The sequence below is a fragment of the Ornithorhynchus anatinus genome, chromosome 5, assembly GCF_004115215.2.
Source record: "Ornithorhynchus anatinus isolate Pmale09 chromosome 5, mOrnAna1.pri.v4, whole genome shotgun sequence".
NCBI lineage: Eukaryota > Metazoa > Chordata > Mammalia > Monotremata > Ornithorhynchidae > Ornithorhynchus > Ornithorhynchus anatinus.
The window spans coordinates 51,885,171-51,903,156 of record NC_041732.1 but is presented as its reverse complement, the minus strand read 5'-3'; positions in this window follow the sequence as shown (position 1 = coordinate 51,903,156).

Here is a 17,986-nt window from a genome sequence, read left to right as displayed (position 1 = left end):
GCTGTCTGACATGGGGGATGGGTCATCTTTGCCAGGGTCACCACTTCACAATAATGACCACTCAGCACCGAGCCCCTCCGGTCACTCAGCTTCTGGGATGAGTTTGGTGGAGTTTCTATCTAGGTTTTTCACCAAATGGGACTAAACAATTGTGCCACTAAAACAAGTTTCTTCAACTTTTTTTGATCACTGATGTCTCTGTTTTGGCTTCCCTCCTTAGTATTAGTAGGGCTGTCCAAGCCTCTCTGTTTATCCACTATGTAAGATACACTGAGGCCAAGCAACCAATCTGTTGATACAGTATTAAGTGCCTCTCTGCAACATCTGGGTTTTGCAGTTGCAATTTTTGAAATTAGATTCCCTGCCTATCTGGAAAACCACCAGACTCTGGAATAGATCTGGAGGAGATCTTAGGACCAGGACACATCTTGGTTGGCATAAAAAGAGGCTTATAGAGAGGCCTCTAGGTCAGTACAGTGTTATACAGTTATACAGTGTTCTACAGTTGTAGATTATAAACTCCTTCTAGGGTGGAAACTCATCTACACAATCTATTACGCTCTTAGTACAGTGACATGCACACAGTGAGCCATCAATTGATACCATTTATTGAGTGATCAGGGTGAGTAATAGGGGTTCCAGGGTTTGGTCTCAACCACCAGAGAGGGCCACAGTTTTCCAAGAGGACCACTATTTTCCCTCTGTACTAGACTATCTTTCGTATCACTTCCCTCTCCTTCCTTTAGCATTAGTTCCAATCAGTAACTTTCTCATAGCCAAGTTTAACTGGCTCTACTCCGATCTAATCCTCCTTGGCTTTTCAGTTATCTTTGACACTGTGGACCATCCCCTCTTCAGAACAATTTTAGACCTTGGTTTCATTAGTACCACACCCACTTGCTTTCCTCTTACCCCAGTGACTGCTCTTCAATCAGTCAAACAAATGGTTCTTAGTGATCACTTACTGTACGCTGAGTACTGTACTAAGTACTTTGAAGAAAACAGTACAATACCGTTGATAGACATGTTTCCTACCGTCAAGGAATTTACAGTCTGATAGGATCTAGTGCTCTCCTCAGCCTTGTTTGCTAGCTTCTCTTCCACATCTCATCCACAGACTGTGAGTGTCCCACAAGACTCTGTTTTAAATCTCCTATTCTATTTTCTCTCATGGTGTTAGCCTGCTCACAGTCTTTCAGCTGCTGCTAGTTGGGAAGCAACAACTAGTTGAGAAGCTACAACTAGTTGGGAAGCAGTGTGACCTAATGGATAGAACATGGGCCTGGGAGGAAGAAGGCCCTGGGATCTCATCCTGGCTCCACCACTTGTCTGCTGTGTGACCTTGGGCAGGTCATTTCATTTCTCTGAGCCTCAGTTACCTTATCTGTAAAATGGAGATTAAGACTGTGAGTCCCACTTGGGTCATGCATTCTTTCCAACCTGATTTGCTTGTATCCACCTCAGCACTTAGTACAGTGCCTGGAAAATAGCATTTAACAAATGCCACAATTATCATTATGATTTTTGTTACCCTCCAGGCAGATGACTCCCAAATCTACCTCTTTGGCCCCAGCCTTTCACCTAATCAATCATCCCACATTTCCTCTTGACTCCAGCATATTTCTACTTGAATGTCCCATTGGCATCTCCAACTCACTATGTGCAAGAATGAACTTGTCATCTTCCATCCTAACCCTGGTTCTCTTCCTAACTCTCCCATCTCTATTGATAACACCATCTTCCACGCTATCCCAGAAGTCTTTCAGCTCTCACATTCAAGCAACTGTTAAATCCAGCTGATCCTTTCTCCACAACATTTCTTAGATTTGCCCATTCTCCTTCACTCAAACAGCTACCACTCGCATCCAAAACTTTCCATATCAATTAAACTACTGTGTCCTTTCAAGATCACACCTGGAGAGTTGCCAGTATTCTACCAGTTTCGATTATGGGAAGGAGAGTGAAGACTATGGGAAGTCCTAGCTTGGGGCAGTGGCTAGTGAGTGGAAGGCAATCTGCTGCAAGTCAAAACTCACCTGTGGTGGGAAACGGATACATGGGAGAGACTCGAGGGTGGAGACTCAAATTTACTGCTCAGAAGAAGGCAATGGTAAACCAGTTCTGTATTTTTACAAAGAAAACTCTATGGATATGCTTACAGAATGATTGCAGATGGAGGTGGGGCGTTCTGGGAGAGATGTATCCATGGAGTCGCTATGGGTCGAAAATGACTCAGTAGCCTAAGACAATAAACTACCATATCAGTCTTCTCACAGGTCTCTCCTGTCTCCAACCTCTCTTGCCTTCAGTCTGCTGCCTAGATCATCTTCTTGAAGTGTTGCTTGGAACTCATCTCTTCACTTTACTTCTCAAGCACCTCCAATGGCTACCCATTGGAGAGAAGCAGAGTGGCATGGCTTAGTGGAAAGAGCACGGGCTTGGGAGTCAGAAGGTGGTGGGCCAGCCAGCTCCGCCATTTGTCAGCTGTGTGACTTGGGGTAAGTCACTTAAGTTCTCTTTGCCTCAGTTATCTCATCTGTAAAATGGGGATTAAGACTGTGAGCCCCACATGGGACAACCTGGTAAACTTTATTTACCCTAGCACTTAGAACAGTGCTTGGTACACAGTAAGCACTTAAACCAACACATCATCATCATCATTATTATTATTACCCATCTTCTTCCTTCAATGGTTTCAAGGCTGTCCATCGGTTCCCCACATATTACACATCAGCTCTCTTCATCCACTACTCCCCAGTTCAGGCTGTGGCTTCTCCCAAGATCCTCTTCTAAATGTATCTCTCTCTCATCTCTCCAACTTTGATTCCTCGCTCATACTATATCCCCAGCTTGGAACCTCTAAATCACCCAGACTCCAGCGCTTCCTATCTTCAAACTGCTCCAAAAATCATGCCTCCTCCAGGAAGTCTTCCCTGATTATGTCACACCTTAGTCATGCAAACCCAACAGCCACCCTCAATACTTCCTCTATGTAGGTTTTCAGTGAACTCTCAGGACAGAGGTTTGTCCATCATTTTCTATTAGAGAGTCCATTACTCTAATCTCTGTCCTTCAAGTTCAAAGTTGGACCTACAGGTGGTGAAAGTCTATCTACCTGAATTGTGTGATACCCGATAATTTATTACACACATTGGGGGTGGGGATGGAGGGTGGGGGGCATGAGGAGGGTAAAGGTTTCTGCCCCAAAGGCTTAGTCGTCCAATATTCTTGAGACCTCTGCTCAAGGGAAACTGCCATGTTGTCAAGCTAGTCTGTTTACTGCTGCTTCAGATTCCTGTCAGTCTCTTGTTACCATAAATATTAAAAGAGAGAGAGAGAGTTCACACGGGAAGCTTCTCTGTGTTGCCGGACACCAGCGTTTCCTTTTGGGGTGCCTGACAGCCCAACTCTGTCGATCTCTGAGAGGTTTTCTTACCTCATTTTACTTATGGGTAACGCGCAATGATGTTTTCGGTATGCACAGATGTGTGAAAGAAAAGTGTGGCTAGAATCGTTCGCCATCTCTGAGTAATAGTGTGTCAATTTGGGACCTAAATAAACAATCAACTTTAGCGGCCCCTCCGCTATCCAGAATGTTCCCTTCTGTTATTTCTGGCAGTTCCCAATCCTGTGATGTGATTAGAGAGGATGATTACGCTTACATAACAGCATCAAATTAATTTGCCTCCGAGAACAACATCAGCAGGAAATCACTGGAGTTCTCAAATCTCTTCACCCCCCCCCCCCACCCGCCCCCTCCCCGAACCACCCGCCTTTCCCCAGTTTATTTAAGTGACATCAAGGGATTAGAGCAAAGTGGGTCAGTAGATCACTGCTGGGAAAACAACCCAAACCTCAGCCCTGACCTTGTAAACGAAAGAGGAATACAGCCCAGAGAAAGCATTGGTGCAGGGCTCTGTGAAGAGAACCATCAGATGAATCAGCTTCCAAAAGCACATTTCCGTCTGAAAGATGTCCGCAGATTATGGGACGAAATAAACTGCACCAAGTCCTTCAAGAGCACAGACTCCATTCACCTGCTGCACCCATTCCAGTTGAGGTCTGCCAGCATGACAGACTTGTGAGATTTTCATTTGGGGTTTTGTTTAATTTCATTTTAAACCCACCATTGAAAGATGTGTGTAATCATCCCCAGTCTTCTAGGGGGCGGAATACAAACCTCATTTTTTAATAAGCCTCCTACAGTCACTGATGGAAAGTTATACTGTTAAAATATCTGTCTTTTAACTCTTTTTATGTTATCCCTATAAAAATGGCTGCCAATGGATAAAATATTTATGGCAAACGTGTCAATAAATTTGTTTGGGAATTTAAGATACATTATTTTTGACCCCAGAATCTACTTGTGTGTGTCATTGTATCTCAATGACACACACAAAAAAATATCTTCCTGGGATGCTACTGGTTGTCAGATTAAGGGGCTGGTTGATAGCACAGGGCTGTGTGAATCCGTGAAACCCCTAAGACTAAAGATTGCTGAACTCAACCTGTGACCACCCATGTGTTCAGATTGCTTCTTCTTCCTTACATTGCTAGAGATAGTTTTACTCCCTTAGTGTACCTGGCAGAGGGAAGAAGAAGAATGGCCTTGTGTGGCCTAAGTGACTTGTCCACGGTCACATAGCAGACACGCTTAAGGAAGCAACATGGCCTAAAATTTAGATCACCAGCCTAGGAGTAAGAAGGGCCTGGGTTCTCATCCCAGTTCTGCCACTTAAAAATGACTGTATTTGTTAAGCACTTATTGTGTTAAGCACTTATGTGTGAAACACTATTCTAAACTCTGGGTTAGTTACAAGTTAATCAGGTTGGACACATTCCCTGCCCCACATGGTGCTCACAGTCTACAGATGAGGTAACTGAGGCACAGAGAAGTGACTTGCCCAAAGTTACACAGCAGACAAGTGGTGGAACCAGAATTAGAACCATGGCCTTCTGACACCCAGGCCTGTGCTCCTTCCACTGGGCCATGCTGCTTCCCTAAGCATGTCTGCTTGGACGAGTCACTTCACTTCTCTGAGCCTCAGTTACCTTATCTATAAAATGGGGATTAAGATTGGAAGTCCCACGTGGGACTGGGATTGTGTCCAGCTGGATTACCTTGTATCTTCCCTAGCACTTAGAACAGTGCCTGGCACATATTAAGCACTTAACAACTACCATTAAAAAAAAAAGAGTATGGAGGGAAGAGTACTTGGCTTTTGTGACACGGGAAGAGAGGATTAAGGGAGATAAATGATAAATACCTTCCAAATCCTGTCATTTCTTCCTTCACAACGCCTCCTGGATCCATCCCTTCCTCTTAACACAAACAGCTATCTTTATGGTACAAATTCTGGTTGTATTGAAGCAGAATTAGGCTATCAGCCTCTTTGTCTCTTTCCCTGTCTCAGACCTGTCTTCTCTCTAATAAATAATAACAATAATAATAATGATAGTATTTGTTAAGCACTATGTGCTAAGCGCTGTCCTAAGCACTGGGGTGGATACAAGTAATCAGGTTGCCCCACGTGGGGCTCACAGACTTAATCCCCATTTTACAGATGAGGTAACTGAGGCACAGAGAATAAAATAAATAAAATAAATTTTGGCATTTCTTAAACACTTACTATGTGCAAAGCACTGTTCTAAGCGGTAGGGGGAATACAAGGTGATCAGGTTGTCCCACGTGGGGCTCACAGTCTTAATCCCCATTTTACAGATGAGGTAACTGAGGCTCAGAGAAGTTAAGTGACTTGCCCAAAGTCATATAGCTGACATGTGGCAGAGTCGGGATTAGAACCCATGACCTCTGACTCCCAAGCCCATGCTCTTTCCACTAAACCATGCTGCTTCTCTGCTTCTCTAATCTCTACTAACCGCTCCCGCATGCACTATCTTCCTAAAGCATCCCTCAACACCCATCTCTCTGTTCCTCAAAACTCTCCACTGGCTCTCATGTCCCTCTACAATAGGCAAAAACTCTTGATTAGCTTCAAGGTTCTCCATTCATTTACCTCACCTTACATAACTATATGTATTTTCCCACATATATGTTTTAAATGTACTTCGCTCTAACCTGTCCCATGTCTAAACCCTAGCTCACATTGTTCCCTCAGGCCTGGCAGTCCCCCCACAAATCTGTGAGATCGCAACCTCCCCCTTATTCAGAGCTCTTCTGAAGGTCCACATGCTTCAACCAACCTTCCCCAATTAATCCCCAGCATCCTAGTCGTATAAATCTATCAACCATTTTACTCATAACTACTCTCAGTGCTTCTGTATATATGTTTATTCTACTACATATTCAATTCCTTTTCTCCCTCCTACTTAGACTGTGAGCCCCATGAGAGAGAGAGAGACTGTCAGATCTGATTATCTTGTTTCTACCCCAGTGCTTAGTACAATGCATGACACATAATAAACAATTCAGTAATACTCTATTATTAGTAGTATTCTTAGTAGTAGTGATTATTTTTATTACTCTATTTGTAAATACTGTTATTTTTATCTTCCCCTTTGGAGTCTACTAAATAAAATTGTTAATTCTGTTTCCAGGGACAATGTATGGATGCTAAAGCTGGACAGTGGAAAAACAGGATAGAAAGAGCATTAATTCTTTTGGAATGTGGTATTGGAGAAAGCTTTTGCGAATACCATGGACTGCCCGAAGCAACAAACAAATGGATTTTGGAGCAAATTAAGCCAAAGTGGTCTTTGTAAGTCCAAATGACTTGACTTAGATTGGCATATTTTGAACACATGATCAGGATGACTAATTCTCTGGAGAAGACACTGATGCTAGGAAAAGATCAGGGAAAATGTGGAAGAGGCAAACCAGCAGCGAGATGGATAGAGACTAAAATAGTGATAACAGAAGAACCTTTAGAAAGTTTGCGGATTATGGCAGAAGACAGGACGTTCTGGAGGAAATATATCCATACAGTCACTATGAATCTGACATGACTCGACGGCACTTGATAATGATAATTTGGAGCCTATGTTACCTGTTGGGAGGAAATGTGTCACTTGTTTTCTCTTTCCTAAGAGCAGTGGATCCAGAGCTCATACTACTAATTCTATTTCTACGACTTCAACTTTCCCAAGAACAATGGTCTGGGAAAGCTGCCCCTTCTGCCCAGGGGCTAAATCAGCCCTGGTATTCTTCCCAAAATTTACTCTGAAGATGCGATTATTTGGGTTGTCCTGCAATGTGAAGGAGCGGGTTTCCAAATTTACCACCCCAAGAGTCAGTGATTTACTTACTCTTTCCCATTTCTACCATCCCCCAGATTAGCGTTGACTATAAAGCGCATCTCAGCATGATCCTAGAAGTATAGATCCTAGAAGCGCTTAGTACAGTGCTTTGCCCACAGTAAGCACTCAGTTTGCCCACAGTAAGCACTCAGTAAGTACAACTGAACGAAAGTATAGCTAATATCATTGGCCTTCTTGGCTAAGGTTTTGAAGAACAGAAATGTAGATGGGGCCTTGAAAGGAAGTTAACCAACCATCAGTCAATATCTCTTGAGCGCTTACTGTGTGGAGAACACTAAACTAAGCACTTGGGAGAGTACAATACAACAGAGTTGGTAAACATGTCCCCTACCCACGAGAAGCTTACACTATAATGGGGCGACAGACATTGAACTAAATTATGGTTAGATACTTAAGTGCTGTGGGGATGAGTGTGAGTTGAATATCAAGAATTTAAAGGATAGATCCAAGTGCATAGGTGACGCAGAAGGGAGAGGGAATAGGGAAAATGAGGGCTAAATCGAGGAAGATATCTTGGAGGAGAGGTGATTTTAGGAGGGTTTTGAAGGTGGAGAAAGTGGTGGACTGCCGGATGTTACGGGGGAGGGTGTTTCCGACCAGAGGGAGGATGTGGGCAAGTGGTCAGTGGTGAGATAGACGAGGTCTAGCTACAGCTTAGACCAGAAAAGCTGAGAGTAGAAGTCTCGAAACGAAGCTTCTGCTGGGAATGGAGGGTAATAATAATAATAATAATAATAATGGTGGTATTTGTTAAGCGCTTACAATGTGCAAAGCACTGTTCTAAGCGCTGGGGGAATACAGGGTGATCAGATTGTCCCATATGGGCTCACAGTTTAAATCCCCATTTTACAGATGAGGTAACTGAGGCACAGAGAAGTTAAATGACTTGCCCAAAGTCACACAGCTGGCACACGGTAGAGCCAGGATTAGAACCTATGATGTCTGACTTCCAAGTCCAGGCTCTTTCCACTGAGCCACGCTGCTTCTTAGTAGCAGCAGAGTAGCAAAACATTGGCAAAATGCGGGCGTCTAGATTTGTTACCCTAGACACTGTCCTAGTTGGCCTACGAATAAGTATATCCACCCTGGAAACGTGGACTGGGTGATAATCTTATTTACCAGACATTATCACTGATACACCCCAAACCATATGTCTCGAAAATACCAAGCACCCCAAACCGCAAGCCGTGGCTGAGCTATGAACATTCCTTATGCTTTGTTTTCAATTATGGTCTCTGTCGATTATGAGATTCGACTAGACAGTGACTACTAAATTAGAAAACAAAGACAAGCTCTTTAAGTGGGCCAAGATTTTGGCACTTTTGTGTTTTGTTCGAGATTTCCATTGTTTGGGTGCATTTCTTGTGTGTCTCATTTTTACTTGGCAAAAGTAATATTTTTCAAACAAGTGGCTGACTTCGAATGTAGCAACTTGAACCGAGACACCCATTTGGGACTTGGGCATTCTCCTAAGTTTTCGGTTCAGTTTATTTTTTAGCGTTCGGCCCATGACAAACCAAAGAGAAGATGATCCGTTATATGGCAACCATTTAATCCTCAATGGGCTGGGGAGGGGTGACTTCCAGGGGAAGGGAAAGGCTTAGGAACACTTCAGCTCCAAGTGTAAACCACCAGTGGAAGCCTGGATACCCACTATGAATCTGTGTACCCCTACATGGATTGGTGTGGTTGGGCAATTATCTTAGGGTGACAATACATCGTTAGGGCCCATCAACAATCTCAGCTATGCTAATGCCGGTGTTAAAGCACTTAAGGGTAGGTTTAAAGTTAGGAACAAGCTTCAGTCATTTTTCTGCAAGTGAACTGTCAATTATGGAACTGCAGACAATTGATTTGTTACCAATTTAGGCTTTTGGTTTCCAATGATCTACTGTGTGGCCAAGTCTAGAGATGAAGGGAAGTGTTGAAACAGACTGGTAGCTAAGGTCAAATTAAAAACAAACAAACAAAAAACCAAAGAAACAAACAAGAAAACTCCAGTGCAGACAGCAAAAGGGTTTCTTGGACCAAATTAACCAGTTCAAGTTCTTGTTTCCTTACCAGATAATCAACTCCGCACTCCTCTCTATCTAGGGTAGATGAAGGCAAGAGTAATAAACCATTTAATAAAGCATGTTTGTCTCATCCCACTGAGTTACAGCAAATTCAGGAAGGATGAATTTATCTTTCCTATTCATTTCATTCATAAACCATCTGTGGACTTCCACCTCCATTTTTAAAGAGCAGGATGCCCACTTGAAAAAAACACCATAGTTTCTAAAAAAAAAAACCCCAAACCTAAGAATATTTTTCAAATCTGAAAATCCTGACAGTCATATAGAAAGCAGGGGAGTTCTTGTAGTGGAAGTACTTTTACTGGAATAGTAGTAATTCTATTTATTAAGTACTTGCTCTGCGCAGAGCACTATATTAAACTCTGGGAAAGTATACTAACTCCTCCTTTCTTCTTCTCCCACTCCCTTCTGCATTGCTATTCATTCATCATCACCCCCACCCCACAGCCCCACAGCACTTACATCCATATTTGTAATTCATTTATTTCTATTCATGGCTGTCTCCCCCTCTAGACTGTAAGCTCATTATGGGCAGGGAATGTGTCTGTTTATTGTTGTACTGCACTCGTCCAAGTGCTTAGTACAGTGCTCAGCTCATTGTAAGCTTTTTATAAATGTGTTTGACTGACTGACTACAGAGGTGGGAATTAGATATGGTTCCTGGCCTTTAAGGGGTTTACAATCTAAGAAGATAAAGGGGAAAGAGGTATGATGATAGACATATGTTTATTCCTACTTGACACTATCTTAATCTCATATTTCCCCTTTCTGTCACTTTCCCAGCTCTGGGGATACTTTGTCTGTGCTTTTATCATTTGACCTATACCTTCATGATTCCACACATGTACTTTTTTTCCTAAAAGGAAAGGAACTGGTTCAAATTACTAAATGGTGTCAAATAATGATACAAAATTTGTTTTTAAATTGATGCAGTTCTGTGGCTGGCATACGATTTCTAAACCATTAGCTTGGTCTCCTGCTTCTTATGACTATCATTAGCGATATTTTTGTTAGTCCTTATTGAATACCTGTTGAGTGTGAAAACTGAACTAAATGCAGGGGCGAGTACATCAGAAGCAAAAGATACAGTCCCTACTCTACAGACTCATATTCTAATGATACAGACAGGCAGACATATATTGTTTAAAAACAATAGGAGCAGGAGGAAGACCATTCATTCATTCATTCAATAGTATTTATTGAGCGCTTACTATGTGCAGAGCACTGTACTAAGCGCTTGGGATGAACAAGTCGGCAACAGATAGAGACAGTCCCTGCCGTTTGACGGGCTTACAGTCTAATCGGGGGAGACGGACAGACAAGAACAATGGCACTAAACAGCGTCAAGGGGAAGAACATCTCATAAAAACCGATGGCAACTAAATAGAATCAAGGCGATGTACAATTCATTAACAAAATAAATAGGGTAACGAAAATATATACAGTTGAGCGGACGGGTACAGTGCTGTGGGGATGGGAAGGGAGAGGTGGAGGAGCAGAGGGAAAAGGGGAAAATGAGGCTTTAGCTGCGGAGAGGTAAAGGGGGGATGGCAGAGGGAGTAGAGGGGGAAGAGGAGCTCAGTCTGGGAAGGCCTCTTGGAGGAGGTGATTTTTAAGTAAGGTTTTGAAGAGGGAAAGAGAATCAGTTTGGCGGAGGTGAGGAGGGAGGGCGTTCCGGGACCACGGGAGGACGTGACCCAGGGGTCGACGGCGGGATAGGCGAGACCGAGGGACGGCGAGGAGGTGGGCGGCGGAGGAGCGGAGCGTGCGGGGTGGGCGGTAGAAAGAGAGAAGGGAGGAGAGGTAGGAAGGGGCAAGGTGATGGAGAGCCTCGAAGCCTAGAGTGAGGAGTTTTTGTTTGGAGCGGAGGTCGATAGGCAACCACTGGAGTTGTTTAAGAAGGGGAGTGACATGCCCAGATCGTTTCTGCAGGAAGATGAGCCGGGCAGCGGAGTGAAGAATAGACCGGAGCGGGGCGAGAGAGGAGGAAGGGAGGTCAGAGAGAAGGCTGACACAGTAGTCTAGCCGGGATATAACGAGAGCCCGTAATAGTAAGGTAGCCGTTTGGGTGGAGAGGAAAGGGCGGATCTTGGCGATATTGTAGAGGTGAAACCGGCAGGTCTTGGTAACGGATAGGATGTGTGGGGTGAACGAGAGGGACGAGTCAAGGATGACACCGAGATTGCGGGCCTGCGGGAAGGGAAGGATGGTCGTGCCATCCACGGTGATGGAGAAGTCTGGGAGCGGACCGGGCTTGGGAGGGAAGATGAGGAGCTCAGTCTTGCTCATGTTGAGTTTTAGGTGGCGGGCCGACATCCAGGTGGAGACGTCCCGGAGGCAGGAGGAGATGCGAGCCCGAAGGGAGGGGGAGAGGACAGGGGCGGAGATGTAGATCTGCGTGTCATCTGCGTAGAGATGGTAGTCAAAGCCGTGAGAGCGGATGAGTTCACCGAGGGAGTGAGTGTAAATGGAGAACAGAAGAGGGCCAAGAACTGACCCTTGAGGAACTCCAACAGTTAAAGGATGGGAGGGGAAGGAGGCTCCAGCGTAGGAGACCGAGAATGATCGGCCAGAGAGGTAAGAGGAGAACAGGGAGAGGACAGAGTCCGTGAAGCCAAGGTGAGATAAGGTATGGAGGAGGAGGGGATGGTCGACAGTGTCAAAGGCAGCAGAGAGGTCAAGGAGGATCAGAATGGAGTAGGAGCCATTGGATTTGGCAAGAAGGAGGTCATGGGTGACCTTAGAGAGAGCAGTCTCGGTAGAGCGGAGGGGACGGAAGCCAGATTGGAGGGGGTCTAGGAGAGAATGGGAGTTAAGGAATTCTAGGCATCGATTGTAGACGACTCGTTCTAAGATTTTGGAAAGGAAGGGTAGTAGGGAGATAGGACGATAACTGGAGGGGGAAGAGGGGTCAAGAAGACCATGTAACAGTAGCACAAATATGTTAAGATGACATGGCTGAATAACCATAAATAAATAAATACATTATCATAAGTGCTATGGAAAAGAGTTCTAGGAACATGGAATGGTGTTAGCAAGGGGCTAGAGACAGAGAGTTAAAAGAGAGGGTCAATTAGAGAGTGGGCTTGGGAGAAGTGAAGAGTACTAGCTGGTGAAGAGCCACTAAAGAAAGGCAATGTGTAACATGTTGTGAAATCCACTGGAGAAGCTTGAAACTGTGGGTTAGGAGTTTTGGCTTGATGCAGAGAGAAATTTATGATAACAACAAAAAAAATAATAATAATAATATTTGTGTTATTGGTTAAACACTTGCTATGTGCCAAGCACTGGGGTAGGTACAAAATAATCAGGTCCCTCATGGAACTCACAGCCCAAGTAGGAGTGAGAACAGGTATTGAATTCCCATTCTGCAGATGGGAGAATTGAGGCACAGAGAAGTTAAATGACTTGCCCAAGGTCACACAGCAGGTGTGTGGCAGAGCCGGGACTGGCACCCAGGTCCTCTGACTCCAAGGCCTGTACCCTTTCCACTAGGCTGCACTGCTTCAGGATAAGCAGAATGGTCAGTGTAGCTATTGCAGGCTTTTGCAGAGAGGAGAGAAGTGCGGTAAGTGATACTTAAGATGATTTGGGCAGCACTGTGTTGTGTAGACTGAAGGAGAGAAAAGCTGGAAGCTCAGAGATCCATTCGGGGGCTGATACAGCAATTTAATTGGGATTAAGAGGAACAAACCCAGCTTGTTTGCTCCTTGTTTTCACTGATTCGCCTCAGGAAGCGTGTCTTTGTTACAATGTAGGTCCCACTTTCCACTCTGAGCTCTCTGACCCTAGGCATTCACTCTGGGTTTCTCTTTTCACAGCTCTAAAATGGGGTCAATAATTTACAATACTTAGAGCCTTCCCTATTCATCGGGAAGTTGGGAGGATGGATGAATGTTAAATGTTCAAATGGATCACGGAGAGCTGTGAAACTCCCTTTCAAAGTCAGATTAGGAGGCAGAATGGTCTCAGAGGAAAGAGCTGGGGACTAGCTGCCAGGAGGTACCACGTTCGAATCTCAGCTCTGTCCCTGGCTAGTTGTGTTACCTTGAGTAAGTCACTTGAATTCTCTGTGCCTCCCTTTCCACGTCCATAAAATGGAGAAGAGAAATCTGCTCTCGCTACCTCTTAGAATAGGAACTCCTGCTGGGATGGAGACTGTGCCTGATCTGATTATTTCATATCTATCCCAGTGCTTAGTACATAAAAAGCACCTTACGCTTGCCTTAAGAAGAAGAAAAAGAAGAAAGATGACCATCCATCTGTCCGGGTTAGTTTAAGATCAGAGGCGGGAAGTTGGAGTTTGTGGCTTCCCAGCCGGAGCAACCCGTGTCTATTATTATGCTAATTCAAGGCCTCCACTGTTTATGAAATAGCCCAGTGCTCCACTCCGAGCCGAATTACCGAGAAGGAGAAGGGATGGTAAAAAAAAAGATTTCCTTGAGCAGGGTAGTCGGGGGAAATCCATCTCAAATTGCTTGCCCAGACCTTGACTGAGTGTCAGCACTGCAATAAATATGGGAAGCATTTCACATCAGAAGCCTAAAAAGTTTATGTTGCAGTCTTTTCATCCTCAGACTAATTAGAGCTCTCACTCCAGGACCCTTGACTCAATCCAGTCTGAGGTCAACACTGGTGCCACCGTGGTAGCAATTAATACTTTGCTAAAAAGAAAAAAAAAACTTTGAGTCAGTAGCAACCACAATTCCCACAAGAGTATAATGAGGAAGCTGAAGAGTTTAAAGGATTAAATATTGGCATTTCACTTTTAGGTTCACATTTTGCACGCTGCCGCAGATGAAACCTAAAAGAATGGCCGTCTCAGATCTGACCATAAATGTAGAGTAATCCGCCTATAATGTAATCTGACACAGACACCACTCTGTGGTGTGTCAAAAGTAAGCTATGCTCCTTCCAAGTTCACAGTGGTCTCTTTAAAAAGCAAGGACACCAGCCCAATCACTTAAGAAAATTCAACCAAGTTAAGGAGGAAACTGTACCATCTCAGAAGCAGAAGCAAGTAAAATGACAAACAACTGCCATTTGGGAAAGAGAGGTAATGGAGGATACAAGAAAGCTGCCAATTTATTTTGTTTTTGTTATTTTAGGCACAGAGAGGACTGAGAGCATTCTGGCCTTAGCCAAACATCTCAAACTTGTTTCAAACGCAGAACCTCAAACACACTTCCCTGTACTTTAAGCTTTCATTTCTAAGCCCCTGAGTATTTGAAGGGAAATTTAATTTGTATGTTTTTGATTAATTTAAAATTGATTAATCCAAATACTGTTTTTGAAGAAGACTGGGCCCTTTGCAGTCTATTCTCTTTGATGCACAAAGCGTTCCTCTGGCAGAGGGCTCCAGACCTCCAGCTCAACGAGAATCAGCTTCAGTTGAGGGAGAGTCAGTTTCACCGAGACCATAGGATTCATCTGGGTTGGAGTGATAGCAAACCTTGCCCTCCTAGGCCCAATCACTTGACCTCTCACGCTAAAAGTTCCAGCTAAAAGCAGTTCTAGCATGGAACAGAGCGAGTACTTCCTCAGCCGGTTCATTTCCTCAGAATAATTCACCAGCCGACACTCTCGGTGGTGAATTTCCTGGATAACGCTCAGGCTTCTCTCCCGTTTTGTGTTATGAGGGTCGTTCATTTTATTTATGGGGTCTTCACAAGGCTGGTTTAAAGCTTTCTATCCCGTGGTTCCTTCTACTTGATGGAGCCTGTTAATAAAGCGCGCTTTGGTTTCATTCCTTTGTACAAGTACCATATGAATATTTATAGAATACTCTATTTGTAAACAGCATTAAATTATGAACACAGCATGTGATGAAATAGAGTAGGGGCACTTTTACCTGAAACACTGCAGTGTTTTGAATGTTTGGGTTAAATTTCTACTTAGATGATAAGAGCATAAAACTATGATGGGAAAAGATCACTGTGCCTAGCAAGCAAGACCGTATACTTGGTTTAAACGAATTTCCTTTCCCCAGTCCTTCCTACTTTTAAACATTATGAAGAGTGGTCCAGAATTTCGATATTCTCTCTTACCAAACATGGATAATGCATTGGTTAGGAAGATCCCTTAAGTATTACATGCATGGGTAGACTAAGTTGAAATGCCACCAATTTTTTCATGTCACCTGAGAGTGATCTTTGGATTGGAATCTGTAGCGCTCACACACATACAAACTACATCCGTGGCTTAGTGGAAAGAGCACAGGCTTGGGAGTCAGAGGCCATGGGTTCTAATCCCGACTTTGCCACTTAGCTGTGTGACTTCGGGCAAGTCACCTAACTTCTCTGTGCCTCAGTAACCTCATCTGTAAAATGGGGATTAATCGAATCTGTGAGCCCCACGTGGGACAACCTGATTACCTTGTATCCACCCCAGTGCTTAGAACAGTGTTTGCACATAGTAAGCGCTTAACAAATACCATCATTATTACTATTATTATCCTTATTATTTAATGGTGCCTTGCGTTTAGTCCATTATATAAGACATTTTGGTCTACAGTTATTTAGCAGAATTGGCATCTTTAAATTCATCATTTTTGAGCTTGAAAAAGGAGAAATTTCTTTCTTTCTACAAGGGGTGGATGAATGTGTTTGTTGGCCATGTTCAGAATATTCCTGAGACCATGGAGTTAAAATAGTTATGCCAAGTTAGAACCATTTATGTTTGAGTTGATGCACCCCTGGATTATAAGTAGTGATTATGGAAAAAAAAAACCTACTGCTTTAATATATATTTTTAAATTTGTGTCAATGAATCAGAAACATCTGCCTGTAATTTCTTCTAGAACACCCAGGCATTCAAAAAAAATGGGCATGGTGATTCGTTAAATCCAGGAATTTGAAAAACAGATTTAAAGCAGCAACAAGATTTCCAGACTGAAATGGTGACTGTCTGATTTTCCAGCACTATGGCTAACTTTCAGGGTAGGGGGTGGATGGGTGGAAACAGAGGGGAGGAAAGGAGAGAGAGGGAGCTATTCCAGGAACTGCTCAGGAATCTCCAGCATGCACCATGAAGAGTTTGAACCCTGTCTGGCTCAAGGTTCTGAGACATCCTAAGTTAAACTCTGGCAGTTGTAAATGAAAAACAGGAAGATGCAGAGAGCATTACGGGGGAGGCAGCGCAGCCTAGTGGATAGAGCACAGGGCTGGGAGTCAGAGGACCTGGGTTCTAATTCCAGCTCTGTCACTCACCTGTTGGGTGACCTTGGGCAAGTAATTTTACTTCTCTGTGCCTCAGTCACCTCATCTGTATAATGGGGATTATGACTATGAGCCCCATGTGGGCCAGGGACTGAGGTTCAACCTGATTTAACGTTTATCTACCCCAGCACTAAAAACCTGGGACACGGTAAGCGCTCAGGGATTAACAAATACCTTTAAGAAAAAGAGAAAAAAAGAATCTGAGCTCGTCACCGGCCCGCTGGGTGACTATGGTCAAGAAGTCACTTAACCTCTCTGTACTTCAGTTTCCTCATCTGTAAAATGAGAATTATAATACCTGCCTCTATCTATTTAGAAGCAGCATGGCTTAATGGAAAGAGCATAGGCCTGGGAGTTAAAGGACCTGGGTTCTAATCCCAGGTCTGTCGCTTGCCTGCTGTGTTATCTTAGAAAAGTCATGTAGATTTGTGCCTTAGTTTCCTCATCTGCAAAATGGAGATTGAATACCTCCACCTCCTTAGACTGAGAGTCCCATGTGGGACTGTATCTGACCTGATTATCTTGAATCTATCCCAGTGCTTACTACAGTGCCTGGCACGTAGTAAGTGCTTAACAAATATCACTACTACAATCACTAATATTGCTTCACAGGCTGTTGTAAGGGCAAAAAACAGATGAGTAAAATGAGAGGGCCTTAGGAATAAAAGCACTATATAAAACCAGGGTACTATTGCAGCCTTATTGACTATCATGAGGCAGATAAGCAGGGGAGAGTATTGAATGATTTGAAGGTCACCAGAAGTGGGGTCAAAAGAGAGAATACGGGCTCACTGCGAGGGTGGTTAACTAGTAACAATTCTTTTATTAAAGTATTGAACCACAGAAATAGAGGGAGTACAGGGTAAGTGATAGTGTTGATTTTCCACCCTAACCCCTTCTTCATTACTCATTTGTGCACATATTTACTCTCACTAAAAGGTAGAGTTGTATCTGGATAGACAGTGCAAATCAAACTATCCTAATGAATGTCATTTTCCTTAATGCTGTAGCTTTATTCTGTACCTTTCTGCAGCTTCTGCACCATCTGACTGCTTGCCCAAGATTATGTCTCCAAGAGGGACAATGTTAGTGTGTTGTAAACTGCTTCTTCTTCTTCTTCTCTCTCTCTGTTAGACATGGTCTAATGAGTTTAGAAAATGACATTCAAGATGCTGTTTTGCCAATTAGAACTTCCGCTACCTGACTCTTGAAGGACACAGCCATGCCTAATTGTATGCTCAGACATTTTATTAAGTTGTTATTCTCAGTTTCGAGCACTGAAAGTCTTTTAACCTTCACACAGACACATACTCATGAAAAGGTATTTTAGAAAGAAAAAAAAAATACTGGTGGAAAAAAGCCCAGTGCCCCAAATGAAAGCTATAGTTTTTTCCAAAAATACAACAAATGTATATA